Genomic DNA, 16,318 nt, shown 5'->3' with positions numbered 1-16,318 from the left:
TAGGTGAGCTATAGGGAGACACTGGACCGTTCTGACGGTATGCTCCGGTAGACTCGAGGCGGGTTTAGGTGGGCTGAGGGCTGGAAGCTGGTGTGCTATTGTGATAGAGTGAGGGGGGTTAGGATGGTCCGTGTCCCTATGTGAAGAGGGGTCTTGTGGGCAAGGGGCCAGGCGGGTGGGAGTGATTTCGCCAGAGCGAGAAAGCAGCCTGGCGGAGGGGTTAAATCTACCAGGGTTCTGGGCCGAATGAGGTGTTTCCAGCTCGGTATTGCAATACCTAGCAGGGGTTACAGGGGGCCGGTGGCAGGAGGTTAAGGGTTTGGGGACGCTTCTGGTGAATGCTGGAGGTGAGATGGAGTGGCTGGGTAGCCGAGAAGGGGAGATCCTAGGGGGAGCTTCGGTGCTCGATGGCGAGGGGTTTCCTGGGAGGTCAGGATGTGGAGGTAATGGGGCATAGTGGATGGCAGGCATGGGTGACAGGGAGGCAGGGCCGGGACCCCCCAAGGTAGGGCCACTGGCAGGGCCAGGTACCCCCAAGTCAGGAGTGGATGGTAAGATGCAGGGTATACTAGGCGGAGTGGGTGCAGGGAGGAGTGGCTGGAGTGGGGACTGAGCTGGGTTGTGAATATGTATTTTAAGGAGGGGGAAGAGGTCTGCAAATTTGATGAGATTTTTGGGAGGCCCTTGAATCAGGATGGTGCCGCTGTTGTATAAGGAGATGGTAAGGTCTGCACGCAGATTTGCAGAAGGAGTGATTGTGAGTTTTTTTCCGTGTGGGATGACCCTGGTTTCTTGTACTTTGAGGAGGCTTGAGAAGGCATTACACCAGAGGGACGTTTTTCTAGAATGGAAGATGAGGCCGTTGATGACAGTGCCCTGGTTAGCGCAGAGACGATGGTCAGATATCAGCATTTCGGGATGATTTTTCAGAATAGAGTGCTTAAGGGTTTTGGAGGCAGATTTGGAGAGCTTGGGAGGATAGGTAATAGTGTAGTAATTGTCACCCGTGGAAGTCAGGTGGGGCTCTGCCATGCTGAGGAAAGTGATGAGGCAACAACCCAAGCGGTCGGTTTGCGTGGTGGGATAGATCAGTAGCTTTGCCCTACCATCCGGGTTAACTTAGGGAATGTGCTATCATGCCGAGAAGCCCCATCTTAAAGGAGCAGCGAAAGAACAAATGCGCGAGCTGTTAATCATATGCCCATGCCTGAGTTAGAGCTATGCCCATATCAAGATGGCTGCTGCAGAAGTCCTCTTTCTGTAAGTGTGGGGGGCTTCAGGTACAACTTAGGTCAGTCCTAACTTTGGCGCCAATTAACGAATCTTCGTGAAAATTTCAAAACATTTGGCCAGCTCCAGTCTGCTCCTATCCTGAAAGTTTAACGGTGATTGATCAAGTGGGGGCCGAGAAAAAAGGAGGGTCCCAAAACTCATTTTCCCTATGCAATTTCCCATGCTGAACGGAATTACACCAAATTTGGCAAAGAGGTAGTCCTTAGTTCAGACTCGTGCCTTTTGCTTAAATGGGGTAAATCCGTTCAGTAGTTCCTGAGAAAATGACAATTAAAAGTACATATATATCTATGGCCTCGTAGGATCTGCGCACCCTATGCGCACCCAGCGCGCACCCTGCTGTGCACGAGCTGTATTCTAATTGGCTGTCAACATTCCAAATCAGGAAGTGTGGGCAGCCATCTTGTGCCTCGGTAGAACCAAGGCACAAGAAACCTAAGAAACAAACGCGTAAAATGCGAAAAGGGGGTAGGGTAGAAACACCCTGCCCCCCCTAGGCCTGCTCAGGGGTTCCCACAAGGACCCCCAGGGCCCAAAAAAGCATTTGTTTTAAAAAACAATCGGCGAGATTCGCGCACCCAGCGTGAATTTCGGCCGAAAAAAACAAAAAATTAAGCGGGCTCCCGCGCTTCTTTGTTAATTGGCCCCCGGGGGGGCCAAATCCCGGGAGCATTTTAAAAAAGTGTGGGGGGTCCCAATCCCCCCCACACTGCCCCGGGGACCACCACCCCCGGGGCACTAACATAAAATAGGTGGGGGCTAATGCCCCCCGCAGCCCCGGGGACCGCCACCCCCGGGGCAACTTTAACATGGGTGGGGGGCTCTCAGGCCACCCCAGCCCCGGGGACCGCCACCCCCAGGGCAACTTTAAAATGTGGGAGGAGGGCCATGCAGCTCCCCTCCTGGAGCCTTGTACAGGCCCTGGGGACCACCACCCCCCAGGGCCGGCTCCTGCAGTGTCCCGGGGTGCCCACCCCCGGGACACTGCTGTTTGCAATGGCAGGGCGGAAGCCTCTCGGCTCCCACCCTGGCATTGCAAACTGCTTTGCTTCATTGAAGCGAGAGCAGGGAAACCTGTTCTCTCTTCAATGAAGCAAAGCAGATTGCTTTTCCACATGGGGAGCAGCATGTCAGCTGCTCCCCATGTGGAAAAGCAATTCCGGCTCCCGCAGGAGGCGGGGAGCCGGCGGGAACTTAGGGAGATTGGGGACCCCCCACGGTCCCCAATGAGAGCCAGGTCCCCGGGGCCTTAAGTGGCCAGAGCAGGGGGGCTATGCAGCCCCCCTCCATAAAAAGATTTAAAAAGTTGGCCATGCCCCGGTGGATGGGGTCCCCAGGGCCCGGAATTGGCCACGGGAGGGGGGCCACACAGCCCCCTTCCCACAATTTTTTTTTACATTTTAATTTGGGGGTGAGGCACAAAAAAGTAAAAGGAAGGGGGGCCACACAGCCCCCTTTTCAAAAAAAGAAGAAAAAAAAAAAGACGCGATCGTCCCTAGGACCCGCCCCCTCACAAGCACACTCTGCACACGTGCCCTCTGGTGCATTTTAAATTGGGGCATTCATTCCCCTTCAATACTGGAGGTCCCTGGGGGCCAACTAGCCCACCAGGTACCTCCAGTAAGTGCCACAGGGCTGCGTTGCAGAGAGGTGCTCCAGGCCATGTCCATTTTACACCTCTCTGCAACGCAGCCTTGTGGCGCTTACTGGAGGTACCCGGTGGGCTAGTTGGACCCCAGGGACCCTCGGGATTCAAAGGGACTTAACCCCTCCCACTTAAAATGCGCCACAGGGTGCGTTTGCACAATGGTGAAGGTAGGGGGGCGGGGCTTGAGGTGATAATTGTGCAAACACGCTCTGTGGCGCATTTTAAGTTGGGGAATTAATTCCTTTTCAATCCTGAGGTCCCCTGGGGGCCAACTAGCCCACCAGGTACCTTCAGTAAGCACTACGGAGCTGCGTTGCAGAGTGTTGTAAAAAGGGGCGTGGCCTCTGAACACCTCTCTGCAACCCAGCTCCCTGGCGCATACTGGAGGTACCTGGTGGACTAGTTGGTCCCAGACGACCTCAGGGTTGAGGAGGAATTAATTCCCCAACTTAAAACGCGCCACAGGGCGTGTTTGCACACATATCACCTCAGGCCCCGCCCCCTTCCTTCACCATTGTGCAAATATTCCTCTAAAATCAGCCGCACTACGAATTCCGATTTACTCACCTGTTATCAGGAGAGAACCCAGTGCTGCATCTTTTAGCCCAGCACTGACCCTGTAAAAGTAATTCTAAGCGTACTTACCAGTAACTTGTATTTCCTTCCATAGGAATCCATTGTATGGTTTTCACCAGAAAAGTTTCTAAGTGTCTATTTTCACAAACTAAAAATATTCCTAAAAAATTGTCTGTATGACTTCAACACATTCTTTCAACTGTTTACAGGAGATTCGCCACTGTTGGATCCAGGATCCACCACTGAGTAAGAAAAGGTAACAATAACACTACTTACCTGCTAAGTGAATTTTCTGCCATAGGATACCATTGGTGATTCTATGTGAAACAATTTGTGTCAACTTTTAAAATACAATAATATTCCTTAAAAATCACCACTGTAACCAAAATGCTTTTACTCAACTGTTTACAGGAGATGTCCAAGGACTGAATCTAGGATCCAGTCCTGTGGTTAGAAAAGTAATCCATAAAGTAACTAATTGCATTTGACTAGAAATTCACATTGAGCTCAGTGTTGCATTGTGTTTGAAATTGTGTTGCCAATTGCAACAACTGTAACTACTGTACTTAAAAGTCTATTGCCTATTTGCAAAGTATTTAAACTAAAGTAATTCATTCTGAGAAAGTATATTTTGTGTTGTAATGTATAATGTAATTATAATGTAATGAAAAAAATAAAATATCTAAAAATAAATAGTTAAAAAAATTTAGTAGATCAGTATAAAAAAAATCAGTATAACAATTAATACATTAAAAATTGTCATTTACAAAACCTTTGAAATTCACTGAAAAAATCCACAGGTTTCAGGCCTGATATAGTTAGGAATTAGCATTTAAAAAACCTTTGAAATTGACTGAAAAAACCATAGGTTTCAGGCCTGATATAGTTGGGAATTAGCATTTAAAAAACCTTAGAAATTCTCTGAAAAAACCATGGGTTTTAGGGGTGTTATAGTTTGCTGGACATTTCGCTCGAACAAAACCATTAAAATTCCTCCGATATAGTTAGTTGTAATCTCGCGCGCCCGCAATCCACTGCTGATGATGTCACATATTACATCATTCATGACATGGTCAGTGACATCACTGATGACATCTCAAATGACATCACTGATTACATCACTGATGACATCATCCACACCTCATCATACACTAGTATAACCTTTCATCACTCACTGTAAAATACAGAGTGCCATATTTGCGACCATTGACACACCAGTACAAGTTTCTAAACACCCACTCAGGGATTCCTAGATCTATACTCACATCTAATCACTTACCTAAAGATTCACTCATACATGCTGTCAATGATCAATGGAACACTATCAGATATACTTATACACCTATTTCGACATTACACACCAGCACACATCCTAATCACTTATGAAGTCATCCTACTGACTTATGCAAACAATGGATCATACTTACTTTTACTTAGCTACACACTTATACAAACACCACTTCATCTATTCATATAGATAGTAACTCATACTTAGTGTGTTAGAAAATCACTATTACAAGTATACAGTTATCCATACAGTCACTCATACAATCACTGAGTCTTATGTATACTGATTTATATACAACTGACACACACACTGGCTTTTATTTTTCTAGTTTGTTGTATATGTACCATTGAGACATATATTTGCTCATGACCACACCCATAAAGATATTCACTCACCCAAACAACTATTATAACATGTAGTTTGAACTTCATATACATACTGAATCAACTATTCACACATCTTTGGGCTGTCACACCTCCCCACCGAACCACACACACATTCACTATCCCATACAAATACTCAGTTAACTAATCAATAACTAATATAGACTTTCACGGAGCTAGTAACCAACTGGAGCAGCAGTTTACACAACAACTGACAAAGTGATGCAGATATTCACACAGTTTAGTCACTATCCAATATATTTAGTGAGACACTATAAATTAGTCAAGTAAACAGTTAATCACACTGCTACTAAATCCTCCATCCAGATATTTATATTTATATATCAAGTCAATTAAACTTTATTTCGGAGAATATCTCCATAAAAGATGCATTGAATTATACTATTATAAAAATATTTAAAAACATGCATAGAATTAGTTAAAAAGTGGTTTAAAATATTTAAAACATTTAGAACACCAGGACATCTATATGGCCGCTCGTTACAACAGTCATATACAGTTTAAACCAGTACAAATTGAATCAGGTGAGCGTTTTCAGGTACCATCTCCTTGTATGCCAGAAAGCCCCCAGAAATTTGGCCACAGCAAACACAATATGGGCAGCCATTTCACTCTTGAGGATTCTAAAGGCTTCATGACACCTAGTAAAACCCAAGTTCCTGCAAATGGGGATGATCCATTTTCTCCGCGCCTCACTATAACTATTTATATATCCACTCATTCTTCAATGCAAATTTCTCTCTATATATATAATACATATTTAAATAACGAACCAAACCACATTCACTGGATGATGTCATCAGTGATGTCATCAGTGATGTCATTTGAGATGTCATCAGTGATGTCACTGACCATGTCATGAATGATGTAATATACAGCAGTGGATTGCGGGCGCGCGATATGTAGTTAGTACAACATATCACGTTATGACAGTTCTGAGAGGTCAGGCCCAGGCTCTGATTGGTGCCCAAAAGAAAGAGGAGTCCCTGCAGGTCAGCCAGTTGGAAAGCGACATAGAGAGGCTCGAACGGGACGCCAACATTGCGTCTTCGATAGATCTCCGTCACACTTTGGCTTTTAAACAGAGGGAGCTCCGCGCATTGGCAGAGTGCGAGGCGCATGCCTACTCCCTTGCCACGCAACATCGAATTTATGACATGGGAGATAAGGCTCTGAAGTTACTAGCGTGGCTCGAGCGTCGGGATAGGGAGCGATCATGGGTAGCCGAGGTACGCGACGGGACAGGCTCACTAGCCTCCAATAGTACGGGTATAGCGGAAGCCTTCGCATCATACTTCGAAGGGGTTTACACCCCGGTCTGCACCAGGACTGAACACGATTGCGCTTACTTCCTACAGCATTGCTCCCGTTGTCCCAGGACCAAAGAGACCGCCTTGAGGCAGATTTCACCGGGGAGGAAATAGGGGAAGCCCTTAACTCCCTTAAATCCGGGAAGGCGCAGGGACCAAATGAGCTCCCAGTAGAAATATATAAGCGGCAGGCAAATGTCATTATTGACCCCCTCCTTCAGATGTATTCGGAGGTGCGAGAGGTAGGAAGACTCCCGCCTGACCAACGGGATGCCACGATTGTCGTAATTCACAAAGCAGGGAAGACGGCAGATCAAAGCTCTTCATACCGGCCAATTTTGCTTATTAATGTGAGGCCAAGGTCTTGGCCAAGGCCTTGGCTGATAGACTGTGGTCGGTTTTACTAGATCTTGTGCACGTTGACCAATCAGGGTTTATGCCATGCAGGAGCACCCGTCATAACCTACGGCATCTTTATATGACAGAGGATGTGGGGAACACCCAGACAGCATTGATGGCGCTGGACGTCTCAATGGCATTCGATAGTATCGAATGGCCATACCTGTTTATGGTACTCCAGAGACTGGGCTTCGGCCAGACTTTCTGCAGCTGGGTGCGACTTTTATACGAGCAGCCGGTGGCGAGGGTGAGAGTCAACAAGGCTGTGTCCAGAGTCTTCCCTTTATGGAGGGGTACCAGACAGGGGTGCCCTCTGTCCCCCCTCCTGTTTGCCTTGGCCCTAGAGCCATTGGCTCAGTGGATCAGGAGGGACATGTCATTCTGGGGCTTGGTGCTGACCAATGAGTGGGAAGAGCGTATCTCCTTATATGCCAACGATATTGGGTCGAGCCGCTATGTTTAAGATGCTAGCACTACCACGACTCCTCTATATACTTCAAAATACACTGTATCCGGTTCAACCTGGGGGCATTCACATGAATATCACAGGCGCTACGAACATTGCTTTGGGATGGTGGCAACCCAAGGATAGGGTTACACAAGCTGACGAGAGGGGTGTATGATGGGGGGCTGGCCCTTCCGGACATCAAATTGTATTATTGGGCTTCACAATTACAGGCGGTTAATGATTGGGTATACGCGGATAGGTCGGAGCCGGCCTACAGATTTGACCGGAGGGTCATGCCCGGGGGAAACTGTGAGCCACTGCTCTATGCCCGGAAGCCACGAAGGGACTGGCCTACACACACAGGGGTGGTTGTTCAGTGCTGGAGAGAGGCAAATAAGTTCCCGGGGTGGTCGGGCTCCCTGACGGGTAGAACCCCTTTGTGGCTTGGAGATCAGCTTACAGAGGTGACTCGATTGACCGGTTTCAGGGGATGGAAACTCATAGGCATTGAGTATCTAGGAGACGTCTGGAAAGGGGATGCCCCCGATCCTTTGCCTACCTCAAAAAGGAATATGACCTTCACGACTCACAAAACTACCACTACATAGGCCTATCTCATGCCCTGCACTCACACATACGGGGCGGCACATCAATCCCGGAGTATTGTCCCATGGAGGATAGACTGCTCCATGACCCTATACTGGAGAAACCCACTTCCACCATATACCACAAACTCATAAATAATATGCCTGATCCCTTGGTGGCACTGCGGGCAATGTGGGTGAGAGACATAGGTGCCCTGGAAGATGATGACTGGCAGGACACACTACAGAGCCCGCACGAGATAGCAATTCGTTCTAGGTTCAGGTTAGTACAGCTTACAATTTTGCACCGTGTATACTACCCCCGTACCCACCTATATACTTGGGGAAGAAGTCCGTTGGCCCTATGTGCACGGGGATGTCAGGGGGAAGGCACCTTCTACCACATATTATGGGAGTGCCCTTCTGGACCAAGGCCGCGGACATGATGTCAGCTGTTGTGGGTTCACCGCTCCCGCTGGAGCCCAGGTGGCTGTTGCTAATGATCAAGGATGATACTGATTGGTCTAGATATAATGAGATCTGGCTGGCATTGGCAGCCAGTGTGGCGAAAAGGAACATAGCCAGTGGTTGAGGGTTGTAGGCGCCTTCGCAGTGGGACCAATGGATGCGCAACCTAGATTGGTGCCAGAGAGCCGAGGAAACTATTGATAAGAGTAGAGGTTGTACTAAGGAATGGAAGAAAGTCTGGGGGCCTTGGCGGAAATACAGGATGTTGGTGGGAGAGTCAGGGACCTAAACTCAACATTTGGATGCCCCGCTTGTGCCCTTAACTTTCTTACTATGTATTGTATTGTATATCACTATTTCATCACATTCTGTATGACTACTGTCCTGTAATTTATGGTACTATGAGCAATGTTAATAAAAAGATTAATAAAAAAAAAAAGAATCCCTGTCTAGCGGGGAAAGGTATTTCCAAATTCAAAGATTCCTTACAAATCTCTGAACTCAGGAAGAATGCTGCCAAACTTTCTGATGGCAATTGGTGGAATGTTTCTCACCTAGCACTTGATCCTAGTGCTTATAAGGATGTCAAAGAACAAAACAATTTTAGTCAACCATCAAAACAAGTTGATGAGAGAGATTTACATGGAACTTTGAGGAGTGTTCGCACTAAATTCACACTGAGCATGTGGCAAGATTTTATTTGTGATTAGTTTTTTTTTGTTTAAGGGGAAGGAAAGAGTATTGTGCATCGAGTTTGTTTGTGCTGGCGCTGTTAACATGTTTCTCAATGTAATGCATTTTATTGCTTCTAGGTTTGCACTGTTTATGTGTTTCTTACTGTTTCCTTCTTTGAATTGTCTTTATTTGAAAAAGTCTGGTGATGTAAGTCTGTAATGCTGCTCTGTCATGGAACCCGAGAATCTTTGGGATTCTAGGACAGGCAGTTATCTCTGGGCCCCTTTAGAGAGACTGGTTGTTACGCTGCGATCTCCAATAAATCCCTCAACCCACTGAAGTCGTCTGAGTAATAACTTGAACACCCAGGGGAAGCCAGAATGGGGTGACTTGTGTGGCTCTTAACAGGTTCTGTTACCCAGAATCCCTTGCAAACCTCAAATTTTGTTAAAAGGAAACATTTTTCTCACATTTTGTGATTGAAAGCTTTAGAATCTGTGGGTAGCCACAAACGTCTACCCACACAGCAGTCCCTTAAGTCTCCCAATTAAAATGGTACCTCACTTGTGTAGTTCGACCTAGTGCCCGCAACAGCAAATGGCCTAAAATATACTGTGGAGTTTTCAAAATTATCAATTAAAAAAAGACTTGCTTTAGCGAGGGAATCACCTGCGCTTTTGGTCCCGGGCTCGGTGGGCATCTAGGGAAACTATTAAACCCAGACATTCATGAAAACAAGACACCCTGACAAATCAAGTGGATCCCCCAACGTTTTCCTACCCAAAATCCACTACAAACTTCAAATTTAGCTGAAAAAATAAAAATGTTCTCACATTTCTGTGAGGGAGAGTTGTGGGATCACCAGACTGACACACATTTCCTACTATCCAGCGATCCCTCAGTTCTCCTGGTAAAAATGGTACATCAATTATATGGGTGGGCCAAGTCCCCACAGCAGGGAAGGGCCCACAACGTATTGTAGAGACATCAAAATTATCTATCACAAAATGGCCTGGTTTTGCAAGGGGGTCACCTGCGTTTCTGGCCCCAGGCTCGGTGGCCATCTTGGAAAACCTACCATACCCACACATTTCTGAAAACTAGACTCCCAGGAGAGTCCAGGGAGGTATGGCTTGCATGGATCCCCCAATGTTTTCCTACCCATGATCCCCTGCAAACCTCAAATTTAGCTAAGAAAATCACATTTTCCTCACATTTCTGGCTGGGATTACCACACCGGCACAAATGTCCTACTACTTAGCATTCCCCCAAGTCTCCAGAGTAAAAGATACCTCACTTGAGGGGGTGGACAAGGACCTGTGACTGGGAAGGGCCAAAAACATAGGGATTGAGGGGATAGCACAGCAAACTCTAGGCGCAATATTTTGTTTTAAATGTGTTTTTAGGCAATTCTGCATTAGACAACCAAACAAGTGAGGTATCATTTTTATTGGGAGACCAAGGGGAATGCTAGATGGTAGGACATGTGTGCCAATGCAGTAATCCCACACAGAAATGTAAGGAAAATGTGATTTTGTTTTTACCTACATTTGAGGTTTGCAGGGTAATGTGGGTAGGAAAACATTGGGGGATCCACGCAAGCCACACATCCCTGTACTGCCCTGGGTGTCTAGTTTTCAGAAATGTGTGGGTTTGGTAGGTTTCCCTAGATGGCCGCCGATCCCGGGACCAAAAATGCATGCGCCCCCCCTTGCACTAGATAGTTTTGTGTTAGATAATTTAGTGTCCCAACAATTCATTTTAGGCCCCTGCCTGTCGCGGGCACTTGGCTCACCCACACAAGAGAGGCAACATTTTTATTGGGTAAAACCAGGGGGAACTCTTGGTGGTAGGAAATGTTTGTCAGCCCGGTGATCCCACAACTTTTCCACCCAGAAATATGAGAAAAATGTGATTTTTGTCAGCTAAATTTTAGGCTTGAAGGGAATTCTGAGTAGGAAAATGTTGGGGGATCCACGCAAGTCACACCTCCCTGGACCTACCCTGGTGTTGAGTTTTCAGAAATGTCTGCGATTAGTAGGTTTCCCTGTATGGCCGCCGAGACCGGTATCAAAAATGCAGGTGAATCCTTTGCAAAACAAGGTCTTTTTGTAATCTATCATTTTGAAGTCTCCACAGTACATTTTGGCCATTTCCTGTCATGGGCACTAGGCCTACTCACACAAGTGAGGTAGCATTTTTATCGGGACACTTGGGGGAATGCTGGTTTGGTGAAAGTTTGTTGCTCCACGTAGATGCCAGAACCTTTCATCACAGAAATGCGATGAAAATGTTTTTTTTCACACAGTTAGTGGTTTGCATGGGATTTAGGGTAAAAACCTAATTAGGGCCACACAAGTCACCCATCCTGGCATCCCCTGTGTATCTAGTTTGCAAAATGGTACAGGTTTACGAGGTTTCCCTAGGTGCTGGCTGAACTAGGGTCCAGAATCCACAGCTAGGCATTGCGAAAAAAGGGTCAGTTTCTAGTGGAAAAATATGATGTGTCAATGTTGCATTTTGGGACGTTTCCTGTCACGGGCACCGGGCCTACCCACACAAGTGAGGTATCATTTTTATCAGGAGACTTGGGGGAATACAGAACTGTAGAACAAATGTTATTGCCAAAACATTAATGATAATCTGTGGTCTGTACAAGTAACTGTTAATCTTTGCAAGTTTTAAGCACATAAAAGAAAGAACAGGTACCAAAATTGCAATCTCAAAAGAAAAAAGAAGAAAGATAAACATAGGAACCTAAATAGGATTCTTGGTTTCCCATCATTTCACCAACGTGACCAGTGTCATCATTTGGGTATTACCAAACTCTTCATCAAATCACCTCCTTTTGTAATCATTGGTGGAGTATTTAAATGAGTTGTATCCTCTCATTAGATTCTTTGCAGAGAGAAAGAAGAAAGACCTTAAGACTAGGTCAAAAACAGTATAACAATAAGCATTTGAAAGTGATTTTCAAACAAAAATAATGCAGTGCATACAATAATGTGAATAAAATAGGATCAGCAAAAGAAGTCAAAGTCTGTGTCTGTTTTCTCAATTGCTATCCTGTATAAAAATATATATAATAAGCAAAAGCAGTTCAACCAGTCACTGCTAGTGTTGGGTCGACATGTTTCAGCCTACGGGATACTTCTCCCAGGCTTTCTTCAGGACCTTGTTGTGATACATTCTTTGCTACTGCAATGATTCAGTTGAGTATATATACAAAATATATTCAATACATACAGATGGGATAAAGTTGTCTTTCTCTGATCTCCAGAATTTACAAGATGTTGTGAACATGTAAAAGAAAATGAGAATGCAAAATATGATAGAAGTCATGTCTGTGTCTTAACATGCAATTCTTACTATTAATTTTTGATTTTGATTTTGGAGCGGTGTAATTTGAAAAAATATAGTGTGCTCACCTGTAAAAATGAGGAATAGACCTCACCTCACCCGGCTCCAGGTCTTGTCAAAGAGGCCCCGCTCTGTAATGCGTCTATAAAGGTACACATAAAAAAAATGAAATTCAATGAAAAATGTTTTATCTTGGTGTTTTATATCACCTTTTTCACTTGTAAGTAAGAAATATCTTGTCAAGTGTATCAATATTGGATAGTGTGTTACAAAATTCACCTCTCTAAAGGCTAAGGACAGATGGCTTAATGCTCGCTGATGAACTCCTGTCCACTTTGTAAGTATTAATGGCACGAAAAATAATCATAATAGAACTCATAGCTAGAAAGCCTCCGCTAAGAGTGCATCAACGTTACCAAATACATAGAAATACGTGTTCACGTTATCTCCCTGTTTAAAAATACGTATTCACGTTATCTCCCTGTTTGAAAATATAAAATCACCCATGTCGCATCTAAGTCAAATGATATTGCTTAGCGGAAAAAACTTAGTAGTTAGTTATGTCTACCAACTTATCTTATCTCAATGCTACATGCCTTTATGAAAAAGTAATTGTGTCTCTTAAGCCTTAAACTTATCTGTAATCTGATATGGACTGCACTCGTGAAAAAAGTTTTTGGGAAGAGATATCGGTTTTCGTCTTACCTGACCGTCGTTGCCTCCTGACAGGTAGCATTGAGATAAGATTAGTTGGATTACAAATGGAGGAGATTTGATGAGGAGTTTGGTAATACCCAAATGATGACACTGGTCACGTTGGTGAAATGATGGGAAACCAAGAATCCTATTTAGGTTCCTATCTTTATCTTTCTTCTTTTTTCTTTTGAGATTGCAATTTTGGTACCTGTTCTTTCTTTTATGTGCTTAAAACTTGCAAAGATTAACAGTTACTTGTACAGACCAAGGATTATCATTAATGTTTTGGCAATTCTTGATTAGGGGGATCTAATCCGTTGTGTCTATAAATCCCCTTAGACCCTTTATTGTTTTTCTTGAACAAATGTTATTGTCAGTTGGTTTTCTATTCATTTCTACCTTTCTACTGTGTAAAAAAGAAGTAATTTTGAAAAATGTCCTCTAATTCACATGCTTATATGGGTACCCACAATTTCGGCGATGTGCAAATAACCACTGGTTCTAAACCATGTTTAGAACCAGTGGTTATTTGTTGTCATATTTTTAAATATATAGGTTTCCTTGGTACCTATTTTTTACTCTTTATATTTTACCAAATTAATTGCTATATACCCAGTGCACAATGAAAAACCATTGCAAGATGCAGCATAGTTATTGGGTTTGGGTACCTCGAGTTCTTGGTGACCCTACAAGTCCTATATATCAACGCAACCAAAAGTGTCCAGCAGACATAACGGTATATTGCTTTAAAAAATCTGCCATACTTAGAAGAAGTTACAAGTGAAAACGTTGGCACAAATGGCTGTTTTTTTTTTTTAACTCAGTTTCAATATTTTTTTATTTCAATTGTTAGCTTCTATAAAAAAAAGCTTGAAAGATCTACACAAATGACCCCTTGCTGAATTCTAAATGTTGTGTATTTTCAGAAATGTATAGTTTTTCGGGATCCATTATTGCTTTCACACCCATAACTAGCACCAACTGGAACGAAGCTGAAAGCACACAAAATAGGCGATGTCCTAGTAAAATGCCAAAACATTTTGGTTTTCTGAAAAAGTCTGCCTGTTCCTAAAAGCTGTGTAGATGGTGATTTTAGCACTGCAAGCCCTTTGTTGATAACTTTTGCAGGGGCAAATAAAGACTCTTTCTTCTGCAGCACTATTTTCCCATTTAAAAAAAAGGAAAAAGAATTAGCTGTATTATGGCCAATTTCTCTGTTCCTTCCAGAGGAATCCACAAACCTTGGGTACCTTTACAATTCTCTAAATGTTGGAAGAAAGGGGCGCAAATTTGGCATGGATACCTTATTTGGACAAAAAGTTGCAGGGGCAGAGGTGTGAAATACCCCAAATAGCCCAAAAAAAAGGCTTAGCACTAGGAGGGGGGAGCAGTTGGGGGGTAGGCCTAGCAGCAAAGGGGTTAAGTTCAAAATTGGTACAACTGTGTTACATTGATTCAAATTCATGGTCCAATTGCCAATTACCTGAATTTTTGGAAGCAGTGGATTTGGACACTGTCAGTTTCATATGGGCACCACTGCAAATTCCCCATTTGGGCTAGCGACCATCACCATTGTGATAATATTTTGATCAAACATAATTCCGTTGCTGCATTGCTATTGGCATTCCTCATTCAGGCTGGCAAAGGTTCAATGTTTAATTTCCAACACTCCTCGTCATTCCTATTAATCTATTAACAGTACTGGTGCTTGTCAACAGGTTGCTACACAAATCAAAGACTATAACAGCCCTTCTTAATACAGCTGCTATATAGTCAATGAATAGTACCTGCACATAATAAACACCCTTCTGTGCATGGAATTCACAGTTCCACTTATTCGCAGCAGGGCTGCCAGACTTTTACTGGGACAGTACCTTCATTTTTCAAGGAATGGTACCAGAGCGTCTCAGCATGCCTGCTCTAGAAGTAGTGGTCAGTTCCAACACGTTTTATTTTTGATGGGTCAGTACCAAGTTGTGAACAAGGCTTTTGTAATTGTAATGAACATAACAGCACTTATTTGCAAGTAGACACTTTTTTCTACAGGTTTTCCCTCACTATAATGCATGTGTTATATTACATGTCATTAATATCATACCCATTACATTGACCTACTATTTTGCATGACCAGAAAGAGACAGGTAGACGTTGATTTAAGAATAGCAGTTAATAACACCATGATAATATTGTCAACCTCAAAATAGTGTGAAACATCAGTTCTTACATTTTTGCAACTGCCTTTCATTTGTTAGTACAAATATTCCAACATCATATGACACAGTGAAGGAAGACTGAGAGCTGAGTACAGCATTTCAGGAAAATGTTTTAAAAACCATAGGGCATTTGTCTGAGCTTGACGTTCCTCCTATATATTACGAGAACACGGAAACTCTGCCCCTTTCCCTACACTTTACGCACATTTTACTAAAATCGGCCTAAGGAAAAACAATCCGATCAATTAAATAGCGCAATGCAGCACAAATCACTGTGTTGAGTTACTCTGTCCGAATGAGATGTTCCATGGGCATGGCGCGCGCGTGTCCCACACAACACCCATGGATTTTGATGCATTCCCAGATGTATGACCTGGGAATGCACAAACATGGTACACCTTCCCAGGTGAGTTGTAACGAGGAGAAATATCTTTATTTCTCCACGTTGCTTCCTCTTTCTTTGTGAGTAAAATGCCTCAGGGGATTGTTTCTGTACAAGAAGGTGTCTTTTCCTGCACAAAAACAATCCTGCATGCAATGCAGGCACACTTGCAACATGGGCAGCACATAGTTCGCCAGCGCAAGGAAAAGACGGGAATGCACTGTATATTGTTAAATACGGCGCATTCCTGCCCTTTCTCCATCATGCAGCGCAGCAAGGTGACTTTAGCTCTCCGTGATTTTTTTTATAAATATGCCCCATAGTTTATATTGTGCTTTGTCATTGGTAATTCATAAATTGAATGTTTGCATCATTGTTTTTTACAAATATATTCTATGCAAATCAATGACTTTGCGTCGGTTCAGTGCATTTTTGAACAGTCCGTCATGGGCCAGTTTACATACTGGATGTCACATTGGGACTGTTTTGCGCGATCATTATATTTAGAGCTGCAAGTATTTTGTGATGGCACAGTTCGTTCCAAATACAAACGGCATATTTTGAGGTAGTTGGC

At 44.0% G+C, this 16,318-nt stretch overlaps 1 protein-coding gene across 2 annotated transcripts in view; it reads left to right on the top strand.

Annotated features, from left to right (window-relative positions):
- The window catches only part of LOC146820952 (enoyl-[acyl-carrier-protein] reductase, mitochondrial-like), a 686,021-nt gene that overhangs the window by 65,768 nt on the left and 603,935 nt on the right, over nt 1-16,318 (top strand). The window contains exon 2 of one of the 2 annotated variants that reach the window (XM_085611825.1): nt 3,727-3,773. The exons of the other annotated variant lie outside the window; for it this stretch is intronic. The gene's annotated coding sequence lies outside the window, so the exon portion shown is untranslated. The remainder of the gene's footprint in view (nt 1-3,726; nt 3,774-16,318) is intronic. 2 annotated transcript variants of the gene reach the window in all.

The sequence above is a fragment of the Triturus cristatus genome, chromosome 6 (assembly GCF_964204655.1).
Source record: "Triturus cristatus chromosome 6, aTriCri1.1, whole genome shotgun sequence".
Taxonomy (NCBI): domain Eukaryota; kingdom Metazoa; phylum Chordata; class Amphibia; order Caudata; family Salamandridae; genus Triturus; species Triturus cristatus.
The sequence above is the reverse complement of the archived record's forward strand: the minus strand, read 5'-3'. Positions and strand labels throughout refer to the sequence as shown.